At 38.9% G+C, this 13,306-nt stretch overlaps 1 protein-coding gene and 1 long non-coding RNA gene across 4 annotated transcripts in view; one reads left to right on the top strand and one right to left on the bottom strand.

Moving 5' to 3' along the window:
- The window catches only part of srfbp1 (serum response factor binding protein 1), a 214,218-nt gene that overhangs the window by 52,537 nt on the left and 148,375 nt on the right, over positions 1-13,306 (top strand). The window lies entirely within an intron of this gene.
- Positions 1-13,306, bottom strand: part of LOC122560690 (uncharacterized) — a 124,291-nt gene that overhangs the window by 28,332 nt on the left and 82,653 nt on the right. The gene's annotated exons all lie outside the window — the stretch shown is intronic.

Genomic DNA, 13,306 nt, shown 5'->3' with positions numbered 1-13,306 from the left:
GATGAAACGTTTGCAACAAAAATTTCCAGCTCGGCGAACAGAACCACAACAGAAATGCTTTTACTCATCGTGGTGAACCTTTGAAATGCTGTATCCAAGGGAGTTTTGGCAATTCAGTCTTTGAGTATATTTAGCGGAGAAGTTGATAACCCTTTGTGGCAATGATAACCAAAAATTGCATGGGGATAGTATGGGTATAAGGGACTGAGATGTTCAATCCGCCATGAGCATATTAAATAGTGGAGTGGGTTGAATAGCCTCCTTTTGTTCCTGTATTCCTTTGTTCCATCAATCTGCATCATGCTTTGGTCAAAATACCTTGCTGGTGAGGAAAAGTGGCAGCGGAAAAGGTTGCAAGTCTTATACATCAGATCACGATTGCTTGAGATCTCTTCCTCAACTACCCAAATAACTGCAGGTTGAGAATCAGATCGACGTCAGAAACTTAACTCGAACAAGACAGGATTCTCAAATCGAGGGACAGTTGACAATAAATACAAATGTTTCTTTTTCTTATAAGGGATTAGATACTTGAAATTTTAATGTATTGAATGGGTTTATGTTTTTTTAATATAGGAAACTCTAATTCATCAAGGATTAATGGCATTGTATAATTTGATTATTAATTGTTTTTTCTTTGTTAATACACATCCATTCTCCATGGCAGCTTAGAAGGAGCCAATAATTAGTGCTGTGGTTACTTTGAGAGTTGTATGCAAAACTATGTCTCAATGCATCTCATCGGTAAACCCAATGCAAACTAGAGATCAGAGTTGGAGCTCCCCTGCCAGTCATTGTCATAGCATGTAGGGCAGTTTAACCCCTGAATAATGGGTAACAGGAGATCAGAAGGTTTTCTCCCTTGGTTAAGTTAATATTACTGCCAGATCTGTGTATTGTGTTACCTTTATTGAGTTAGATCTGCTTTCTGTGTGTGCATATTTGATGAGCCAAATTTTCAGCTGGCCACTGAAAGTGGAGTTCAGAGTAATTTATGCTGACAAGTAATATTTTTGAATCCATAATATATAAAATCTAATAATGACTGAAGCAATGTATTCCACATGGAAACCTGTAACCTTGTTATTGTGTATTTTACAGAGATTAATATGTATAAGATTTGAATTCTGATCATTAAAATGTGTCATTGTATAATTATGTTAATCCTTCCTCAGCTTGGTGAGCTTTACTAGAATTCTAATGGGAATTCTAAGAAGTGTCCATACATGTGATGTGGAAACATAATGCCGCAAGGTAAGTTTAATGGCAGCTTTTGTTCATTTTTAGCAATTTTTTGTGACCTCTTCAGTTCCCGAAGGGCTGGACTGTGAAGTTAATGCAACACCAAATCTGTGATTATTGGCCATCCATTTTTGTTCATCCCTTTCATAAAGGAAATCTGACCTTGATCCAACCATGACAAATTATTTTCAGTCATTATCAAAAGCAGATTTACCACGATTGGCCTGTGTACATATTATGTGTTCACTAATTGATGAGCTGAGCTCATTAATATTGCAAATGACTTGACGAGGAACTTTTGCAAAGGTCATATGGGTCTGATGTAGGCCATTTGGCCCATTGAGTTTGCTCTGCCAGTCAATGACAACATAGCTGATCTGCTAATCTACAGCTCCACTTTCCAGCCTTATCTGCATAACCAGTGATTTCCTTACTGATTAGAAAACTGTATATCACCATCTTGAACATATGCAACAACCCAGCCTCGATAGCCCTCTGATAAAGAATTATGGTAAAGCATCTATAGAGCGAGAAATAGTTTGACAGTTTTGAGTCCAGTGACCCTTCTTCAGAACTGAGAAGCCCTACTGTAAATGTTTCAATCATTCAATGACATCTAATTGGCCATAAATCGTATCCATATCATGCTTCTCAACAGTGTCCCTAAACCAATTCAGTAGACCTGTAATGTTTTTTTTTCCTTCGTGTAGAGCACTTTACGAATCCAACAGAACCAACCTAGATTTTGGTATACTTTTGAATAATTGAGCAGATTGGAATGGTTTTGGCCTTGTATTGAAGGTTTCTCGCATTGAACGGTTTTCCATCTGTTCTGTAGATTAATTCCATGTATATGGGCAATTTGTTGGTGGTAATGGGCAGTATTGCAAAGAGGAACACTGAGAAGAGAGTTGGGGTGCAAAGCCGCAGTCTCGATAGATTCCAATTTTCACTGCGATAGTTTGTGGTGGTTCCATTGCTATGAATCCTGAGGGTGTGCATGACATTATGGAGGGTTGCATGACTTCGAAACTATTAGCTTCAAAATGTGGTGGAGGCAAGGTCAATTAATATCTTTAAGGCGAGGTAGGTAGATTCTTGTTCAATAACAGAATCAAAGGTCATTGGGGTACAGTCAGTTCTTCTATGATGCAGTGGTTGCATTGTTGTGCAACCCCCGCATTATAGAAAAATTGCACTTTAGAAACAGTGCTTAAAGTGTTGGAGTTGTAATCTGGTTACAGCCCACACATCTTTTAAACATTCGTGCTTTAGAGACAATATCCCCCATTCATCAATTGCGTTACAGCAAATTCGCATTGACAAAAGGTGTGTTATAACAGAATAACCTGTTAGTTGGAAATGTGGAATTCAAAAATGCAAACCGATCAGGCATGATCTTATTTAGTGGAAGAACATGTTCAAGGGGCCAAAGCCTGCTTCTGCTTTTAACTTGCATGCAACAGCGAGAGAAGATGTGAACAATTTTCCATATCTTGGAAGCATCTCAATGAAATTTTGTTACTATCCCCAGTGCAACAATTCAGTGAGTATTTTTAGGGCTAGGATCTCCAATCTGAAGCTAGGTTTCATGGGTTACTAGGTATCAGTCATCTCCACGCCCCTTTATACTTCAGAGATGTGGACAGCAGGCACGTTAAAACTCTGAATAAGTGCCAGCAGCTGCACCTTTGCAAGATCCTCTAAATCTAGGGTAAAAGGCCATGACCAGTGTCCCCTATCAATTTGCCCAGTACTGAGGCACTGCTTACTGAAAACTAGCTTCTCTGGATGGGAGATGTAGTTTGCATGAGCGATGCCAGACTCCCAAAGCAGCTGCTCTACTTGGAACTTGGCTGTGGCAAGAGACTCGCAGGCCAACACTGGAATGATTTAGGTATGTGCTCAAAGTGTCCCTGAAGATCCTGCCTTTTGACGAACCAAAATTGAAGAGGCTGATTCAGGATGGCATTGAATGTATCCTTCATGGTCAAATCCACATTTGAACACCTTGTCATCTCTCTCTATAACTTCTGTGAACTGAACTACTTTTATTTCTGGTTATCATCATCTTTAGGCCTGGCCCAAGATTTTTGGAAAGCGCTATCAGTAAGTTGCTTTGCAATCTGTGTTAAATAAACAGCGCCTGATTCATTTGCCCACTGTCTTTGATGCCTTTAGTCTGAAGTACAAACATGTGAAATAATGACCAGCTTTATGATATTTGACATTTAAGGTACTTAATTAATTTATGAGGAGCAAAAAGCAGTACATTAGTGAAATTACTGGAGTTAATGCATTTCTATTTTGAGTAAATTATCAGTATAATATCCTATTGCAAGACTGTTTACTTGAAGAGAAGTTTTTCTTGTCTAAAACTTCAGTACATCTGTAAAATAATTATCTTTATGATGTATTACAATCAGTGTTTAAAATATGCAACTTTATAGATTTAAAAACAAACTGCATAAATGTACAGATGTTTTCACAGCTGGAAAGTGTTGACTGAAGACTTGACAGATCCAAATAGATTATAATTTCAAATAAATAATGGTTCCAGGATTATTTCTTTATACAGTAGAAAATATAAGGTCACTGAAAGCAAATATAATTGAGCTGCAAAGGATTATGTTCAAGGGAACTTTTAGATTCCCATATACTGTAGCATTCCATTTGACTTTGTAATGGAATAATACTTCATTTGTAGTTTTTGGTTTGTATTTTTACTGTAATCAATTACTGTGCAGTACATGCAACACTTGAGTCATTTTCCTACTTGTATTGCTGTATAAATTTCAAATGATGAGACAAAAAAAATAGGGTGGCATATTGCTAATGGTTAGAGAGAAAAGAACTGCAGATGCTGGAATCCAAGGTAGACGGGCAGGAGGCTGGAAGAACGCAGCAAATCAGGCAGCATCAGGAGGTGCAGAAGTCGATGTTTCGTGTGGAACCCTTTATCAGGACCTTCTTATTGCTAATGGTAGCAGTTAAGGCAACCAGTCTGGCTCCAAGGTTTGGCAGCCCAAAGAGAAAGTAGCTCAGTAACCAATAGTGCCTATGCTGGGAGTCAGCATTGCTTAAGTTTCAGCTCCAGAGTGAGGACCCTCAAGTGACCATATGCCCTTGGAAACACCTGATTTCTTTGGAAAAGCTGGGACCTGGCAGCTATGCCCTGGGCTTGGTGTGAGGGAGAAGCTGTGGAGAGTCAGTGATGCGTTAGTTGAGCAGGCTGGCCATTGCTGCCATTGGGTTTCATTGAGATGGGCTCTGTCCCACGTATCCCTCAAAATTTGGCACTGTTATCACATGATGCAGACCACCTCATCACTGGGTTCGAGACAAAAAAAAAGCTGCAGATGCTGGAATCCAAAGTAGACATGTAGGAGGCTGGAAGTACACAGGCAGCTTCAGGAGGTGGAGAAGTTGATGTTTCAGGACTGAGAAATGTTGACTTCTCCAGTTCCTGATGCTGCCTGGCTTGCTGTGTTCTTCCAGCCTCCTACCTGTCTGCCTTATCACTGGGTGGTAACTGGCCCAAAATTGACCACTTCAGTTGTTCTCTTGGTCTCTTGAGAGGTGTGAAGATGTCCCTTATAGAGTCATAGAGATGTACAGCATGGAAACAGACCCTTCAGTCCAACTTGTCCCAATCTAGTCCCATCTGCCAGCACCCGGCCCATGTCCCTCTAACCCCTTCCTATTCGTATATCCATCCAAATGCCTTTTAAATGTTGCAATTGTACCAGCCTCCACCACTTCCTCTGGCAGCTCATTCCATACACGTACCACCCTCTGCATGAAAAAGTTGCCACTCAGGTCTGTTTTATATCTTTCCCCTCTCACCTTAAACTTATGCCCACTAGTTCTGGACTCGCCCACCCAGGGAAAAGACTTTGTCTATTTATCCTATCCATGCCCTTCATAATTTTGTAAACCTCTATAAGGTCACCCCCTCAGCCTCCGACGCTCCAGGAAAACAGCCCCAGCCTTTTCAACCTTTCCCTATAGCTCAAATCCTCCAACCCTGGCAACATCCTTGTAAATCTTTTCTGAACCCTTTCAAGTTTCACAACATCTTTCTGATATGAAGGAGACCAGAATTACACGCAATATTCCAACAGTGGGCAAACCAAGTTCTTTGTAAACCTTGGAGCTGGAGAATTGATGTTTCGGGCAAAAGCCCTTCATCAGGAAAGGCTGATTCCTGATAGAGGGCCTTTGCCTGAAACATCAATTTTCCAGCTCCTCAAATGCTGTCTGACCTGCTGTGCTTTTCCAGCACCGCACTCTCGACTTTGATCTCCAGATTCTGCAGTCCTCACTTTCGCCTCTTTGTAAACTTGGCCCAGCAATTTTATAAGCTTCTAATCTGTCAACCATGGGCGTAGACAATACAACTCTTCATCTTAATATTTAGTGCTGGTTAGGCTTTAAGACTGTGGCTCAGTGGAAAATAATTTAATTACAGTCTTGAGTGGCAAAATCGGTTTGTCTGCTTGACCGAAACATAAATGTTTGATGGAAAAAAAAATACTTCTCACTCCATTGATTTCTCACTGCCCCACCAATTACACTCTATTATGAATAGTAGTTTTCTGGGTAATGTTTCACCACAACCGCTTCAAGAAATGAAATAGAACAATACAGCACAGAACAGGCCCTTCGGCCCACGATGTTGTGCCGAACATTTGTCCTAGCTTAAGCACCTATCCATGTACCTATCCAATTGCCGCTTAAAGGTCACCAATGATTCTGACTCTGCCACTCCCACTTGCGCATCTGCACATTCACCCATTCTCTCAATATTCAGATTAACACAGGAGGTTCTGGGACATTTAAACTTACCAAAAAATAGAGAAGAGTAATGTGAGGTGTTCAGGCTGGTATTGACACAGTAAGTGTGAGGGGATAAGGGTGACAGTGATGCAGTAAGTGTGAGGAGGTCAGGTCAATAATGACGCAGTAAGTGTGAGGGGGTCAGGGTAATTATGATGCAGGACGTGTGAGGGGGTCAGGGTGACAGTGACGCAGTAAGTAAGTGTGGTTTCTCCACAGATTGTTTGAGCTGCTCCCTTAAAAAAATTATTGACTCAAGTCTTTGGAGCAGGAGTAGGCTCCTCAAAGTCTGTTCTCCCATTCACTGAGATCATGGCTGATATGTGGCCTAATACCATGTGGCTGCCTTTGGTCCATATCTTTTAATACCTTTGTCTAGCAAAAATTTATATGTTTCAGATTTAAAATTAACAACTTCTGTAAACTAATATTAACAGGGCTCCCTTTGCTTAAACCCCCCTCCAACTCCACTTCAAAGAGCTAAAGGGTTGAAGGGGACTGGTGTGAGGGGGCCAAGAAGTGATGGGTGAGAGGAGGATGGAGAATTGTCAGACGTTTCTGAGATTACATTGTTAGACCGAAGCTCCAAAGACTTTATTTTTATTCACATTTGTATTTCCAAATTTCAAGGTCTTAACAGCCCAAATAGAAAATTGGAACTAATGGCACAGCTAACTTTGAAGTGATTTAAGACAATATTCCAAGTGAGAAAATATATGGAGGCTCTGAGAGACCTTGTTCTCATGATCTTTCATAGAATCATTGACCATATTTCTGTGAACCACAGACATAAAGGTAGACTGACATATGCAAGTCATTACTTACTAATCCTGAAATAGACTTAGCATTACAAGATTAACCAAAGGAAAGAAACTGGGTGAGACATATTTGCTTAAGGGTGTTTTACCCTCCTAATAGTAGAAACTTAAACTGCAGCCAAAATGGGAGAAATTTACGATGTTCATAAATCCTATGTTCTGTTTAGCAATGAGGGATCGTAAATGTATATCCCTCTCAAGTTGTCTGCCTGCATCATCTGTGTTTTTAATTTCCTGAGCAGATTAAACATATTAGAATCTGGAGTTGCAATATTATTTGTAAAAGAAAAACCCTGGCAACAACCATTGAGGTGTTACCGTTCACAAAATTATTACTTTGGGCTATGCTGAAGAATATATTAGAATCCTTCAGACTGTTTCACCTTATTCTTTGATCAGGTATGGGAATAAACCTTGTGAAGAATCCTGGATTCTGACAGCAGATTATTTAAGAATTGGAGACCTTGTGGCAGTCACCATTTTTTTGCCAGTTTTGATTCCAACTTTACTATATCTCGAGCAGTCATTCTAGTTTAAGAAATTTTGGCCATGTTTCCCCAAACCTCGAAGTTTAACAGTGATGTGAAGAGCTGAATCAATTAGGCAATTATCTTCCTATTACTGCTTGTGGGCTAGAAGACACACAACTTTACATTCTCCCCCCAAAAGAAAGGCTTGGGAACATACTCGTTGACAATTGCACCTGCAGTATACTGGGACTAACGTTTGCACATTACTGATTACCATCCACTGAAGCATGAGAGATTATGTAACTATATAAAAGCATCTATAGCTATAGAACACTCAAATGATGTATAAAAAGACGCATTCACATTGCTCTGACATGGCAAATATGGATAAGAAAAGCTGGTGAATAAAGGGGGCAAAAAATAGAAGCTAATTACATGATGTTAAAAATGTCTGCAATATCTATTAATGAACAAAACCAACAATAAGTCTTGTTTTTAAAATTTGGTGTTGGCCTGAGTTAATATTCTTCCATGAAATGATCAAAGGATTCTTGCAAGTTTCGGTGAACGTAATAATGGATGTTCCAGGCAAACTTAACGTCTTTAAAGATAAGTATATTTGTCCAGAACCTTGTCACTGAGCACTGCAGTTTGCCTGAGCCTTCAGCAGTCTAAAAGTTGGATAAAGATTTTTCTTTTAAAACTTCTGGTTCTTACCAACATGCTCAGTGAAAAATGCAAGCACACTTTTTTTTGGCCTTATAAAGCATACCATTACCTAAAAAGCTGTTAAAACTTGCATACCCATGTTATGGTAATCTGGATGCCTGATTTTTCTTTGGAAAAATGAACAGTTTATTCTGTAATGTATGAAAAATGTTCACTATTTGTAAAGGAAGAGAATGGTGTGTTGAAGGGTTTGAACTTATCCCACCTCAGGAACAAGGCACTTGAGGCCAACTTTAGAGATTATTCTGATTGAGATCGGTGAACTCAACACACACCAGAAAGCAAAAATGATGCCTCAGTTGTACCATTGTAGAAGCTAACTTGGCAGAAAATTTGATTTGTCCATTGTTGGCTCCGCAAAGATTACGTCAAGAATGTTTGTGCTTTTAGGAATCATCAAAATCAAGATGCACTTTTGCATGAAATTGCATGTGCAAAATAAAGTTAATGCAGCTTTTTTTTTAACATATATTTTACCTAACCTTTTATTTCCATGTGATGACAGGAATGCTAATATAATTTTAACAAGTGCAATGTAGACAATCAATTTATCCTGCAATGTTAAGTATTCTAAAAGGAACCATGTTTTTCATAAAGGACATGTCTGCTGTTTGAAAGCTTGCCTGCATGACAAGCTTTCAAATTTAAGATCCAGTGAGAATTTAAGCTCGTTATCTAGTCTAACATTTCAGTGCTATATTTTGGATAATACATCTGAACTGAACTCTTCCTACGTCTATGTATTCAAGTGAAAATAAAATATCCTGTGATTTTCTTTGAAGATCCAGTATTTGTCTTGGCTAACATTCCTTCTTAAAACAATGCCACTAAAAGCAATTTGAGTAATCATTCACTCAATTTGCTATTTCTGAAATATATTGTGTACAGATTAATTGTCACACTCACATAAATTTGAAGAGTAATTATTGTTCCTTTTTATATTTTGTTAATTCTAAATTGTTTTGGTAGGCTGATTAGTAAGTTTAGACCATGTGGGATCCAGGGAGTCCATTATTGTTCATCATAGATATAAACAGTTTGACCGAGAATGTAGGAGGCATGGTTAGTAAGTTTGCAGATCTCACAAATTGGTGGTATAGTGGGCAATGAAGAAAGTTATCTGAGATTACAAAGAGCTGTTGATCAACTGGGCCAGTGGGCCAAGGAATGGCAGAGGGTTTAATTTAGATAAATGTGAAGAGTTCCATTTTGGTAAGACAAACCAAGGCAGTTAATGGTAGGGCCCTGGGAAGTTTGTTGAACAGACACTTAAGGATGCCGATATGTAGACCCTTGAATGTGGCATCACAGGTAGACAGGGTGGTGAAGAAGGCATTTGATACACTTGAGTTCATTGGTCAGAGCATTCAGTGCAGGAGTTGGGATGTCATGTTAAGGCTGTACTGGGCATTGGTAAGGCCACAATTGGAGTACTAAGTACAATTCTGGTTGCCCTGATATAGGAAGGATGTTATTAAACTGGAAAAGATGCAGAAAAGATTTAGAAAGATGTCTGGAGGGTTTGTGTTATAAGAAGAGTTTTATTAGGTCTTTTTTCCCTGGATTGTAGGAGGCTGACTAGTGGCTTTATGCAGGTTTATAAAATAATGAGGGGCAAAGCTAAGGTGAGTAGCCAATGTCTTTTCGCAGGGTAGGGGAGTCCAAAGCTAGAAGGCAGAGGTTTAAGATGAGACAAAAAGATTTAAAAGGGACCTAAGAGGCAACTTTTTCTCACAGAGGGCGGTGCTTAAATAGAATGAGCTGCCAGAGAAAGTGCTAGAGATGAGTTTAATTACAATATTTAAGAGATTGGAAAGATACAGGGATAGGAAAGATTTAGAGAGATGCAGGCCAAATATAGGCAAATGGGACTAGTTCCATTTAGGAAACCTGGTTGGCATGGACGAATTGGGCCATATGGTTTGTTTCCATTCTGTATGACTCTACCACGGCCTGAATATACAAAAGACTGTAAATTGCAAGATTAAGTTGTTTTTTTAAAAAAAAAGTTAGCAGTCATTTCTCCTTTCTATGTTAGGATTTATAAAGTTAGCTAAAGTCATTTTGAGAGCAGACTTTTATTGCCTTGTTTTCCTATGACATTATGTCACATTGATGTGGGCAGTTGACAGTGAATTTGGATAGTACTTTTCATTTGGAGGTTCAAAGCTATATGAAATGTCATCTGCTCCTGTCCCACTCCTCCCCAACCTACTTGTAACTTAATGTTATAACTATTCAATTCCCGCACCACTTCTTTCTCATTCTTCAGTCTCCTTGTTTCTGTTGCTTTCGCTATGCTTTTCAGCTTTCGATGGAACTGGTAATCATCTTGGAAATTACAACTTGGTTTAAATAACTTTCTAATCACAGGGAATGCAGAACTGAAATGTTTCTCTGCTAAGTTTCTGGAGTCCACGTCAGACACTCCAACATTCTTCCTCTATTTACTGGCAAACGACCTTCCTCGAATCAAACCATTCCCTTCCAGCGCTGGTCTGAGAGAGAGTAGTGCTCACATTTGACACAGAATTGCATTGATGCAGCTGATACTTGGCTTGCTTTCTCTGTTGAGGATTACTTATATCCCTTGCCAATTTGGACAGATTTCTACAGCTGAGTGGTAGCATCTGATATTCAAATCTGCTGTTAAATGGCAGAATTTGGGACTCTTAACATTTGGAAGAAGTAGGTGAATCTGTGGAGTGAAAGGAAACCCTCTCAATTTTTTGATTGCTGATTCTGAAGCACTGTGTAGGAAAATATTAGAGTTCTACGTTATCGGTGGATTTCCTATATAAGGACCACTATGTTGGAGAACATATCGTAGCTTCATGTTCCACCTAACATATGTTGTAAACATCATCGGTAAAGAATTTCCATAGAGCATCAAACGTATTACATGACATCCCAAATTTGCATTGTCAGTTGCACAATCTTTTGCAATTTTTGGTTATTGCCTGCTTTGCTAAAGGTTTAAAGTAAAGTATTCTAACTTGAAAGTTGTTAGTATGGCTATCAATAATAGAGGATATACTATAGTTTTGATTGTGTGACAAAAATCTACATGGTAGAATATTCATGTCCTTTTAATGCAAAATCTCATGTTTTGTTTCAATGGTGAAGCTCTATTTCATTTGGCCTTTTCCTCACCATACAGTGAATTACTCACTGTAGTATTTATAGGCCATAAAGTCTAAATGCTCTAACATGTGCTGTCAGTGAGTGTGCAATTTTGAATTGATTTTTTTTTAGGCGAAAAGAAGACTCCCATTGTACGTGCAGACACAAGATGAAAAGCTAGATAGAAGAAGATAGTTTTGCAAATATAATTACAGCTGAAGTTTGGATGGGATGAAATTGGGGTGTGTCAAAACCAATGTCCATAATGTTTATTGCAATATTCAAAATATAAAGAACAGGTTACTGTGAAGGCAAATATGCAGCATCTTTAACATGAAGGGCTATCCGAACTACATCACAACCAGGCATGAAAAAAACTGACATTGGAATCATAGAATTTGCAGTACAGAAGGAGACCATTTGACCCATGGTGTCTGTACCAGCTCTTGAACAAGCTACCCAGCTAGTCTCATTCACCAGCCCTATTTCCATAGCCCTCTAAATTAACCACTTTCAAATAGATATCCAGCTCTCTTTTGAAACCACCTATGGAATCCACCTCCACCACACTTCCAGGCAGTGCATTCCAAATCCCAACAACTCTGAGTAAAGACATTTCTCCACATCCCACGCCTAGCTATATTGCTGACAGTCTTGACATATCAACTAGGAGAACGAGAATATCCCTTGTCAAAGTTGTTCTTAATTTTGAACAGCTCAATAAGGCCACCTCTTAATCTGCTCTGGCCTGAGGAAAATAAGCTCAATTTCTTTTGACTTTCCTTGTGTCTAAAATCCCGGAGTCCTGATATCATTCTTGTAAATTTTCTTTGAATTCTCTCCAGGGCTTTAACATCCTTCCTTTAAATAAAGTGCCCACAACCGAATAGAATATTCTAAATGTGCTGACCAATGGTTTGTAGAAGTTTAACATCACCCCCTTGTTTTTATTTCTGCACCTCTGTAGATAAACCCAAGGATTCTATGAACCTTTTTAACAACTGTTCCAACTTGGCCACCTTCAGAGAATCATACGCATGAACCCCGAGGTCCCTTTTTTCTTGTGATCCCCTCAGAATTGTACCATTGATCCTGTATTGTCTCTCCATGTTTCTTCTACTAACTGCATTACCTCTCTTGTCTCTACATTGAAATTCACCCACCAGGTGTCTGCCCATTTAACCAACTTTAAAGTCATTCAGCATTATCCTCACAATTCACTATTCTGCCTAGCTTAGTATTATCTGCAAATTTAGAGACTTCCTCCTCAAAACCCACCCCAAAATGGTTTATATAAATCGGAAGATTCTAACACCGATGCCTGGGGAATGCCCATCTATACTAACCTCTATTTCCTACCTTTTAGCCAACTTCTAATCCATGTCACCAAGGGTCCATCAATCCCAAACGTTTCTCATTCATTAATGAACCTACCATGTGGTACCATATTGAATGCTTTCTGAAAGTCCTAATATCTAACATCCACAACACTATCCTCATCCACTGCCTGTGGCACCTCATCAGAAAACCCAGTTAAACTTGTTAGACATAATCGGCCCTTGGCAAAGCCATGTTTAGTATTCTCTTATGTTTCTGTAAGTGTATATTTATCTTATTCTGTGTTATGGCATCCATCCATTTTCCCACTATTGATTTCAAACTGACAGGTTTTAGTTTCCTGGGTTATCCTTTGCCCCTTTCTTACACAACAGGAAGAAAGAATTTGGGAGAGGATGCGAACGCTTGGTCTAAGAAATTAGTTGTGAGATGGATTTTAAAGATGCAGAGGTGAAAAAGTTTTTATGAAGGGAGTTCCTGAGCAGGACCAAGATTGTAGGAAGACTGCATCAATGATGGTGCAAAAGCAGGATTGCTTAGCAACAAAACATTTAGTGAATTATACGAGAGGTTGAGTGATGTAAAGTAAATTAAGTTGCTTTGTTTACTTAATGTCCTTTCACATGAATAGTAATTTTGTCAATTGGCTCATTACTCAAAAATATCATGGGATTGTAAGTGGCTGAATCTTTGTATAATAAATTGTTTGATTGAAGCTTCATGCATAATGTTTGAAACTTTGGAACA

The sequence above is a fragment of the Chiloscyllium plagiosum genome, unplaced genomic scaffold (assembly GCF_037043375.1).
Source record: "Chiloscyllium plagiosum isolate Xiang-an unplaced genomic scaffold, Cpla_swu_hap1 HiC_scaffold_2, whole genome shotgun sequence".
In the NCBI taxonomy this organism is placed as follows: domain Eukaryota; kingdom Metazoa; phylum Chordata; class Chondrichthyes; order Orectolobiformes; family Hemiscylliidae; genus Chiloscyllium; species Chiloscyllium plagiosum.
This window is presented reverse-complemented; position numbering and strand designations above follow the sequence as displayed.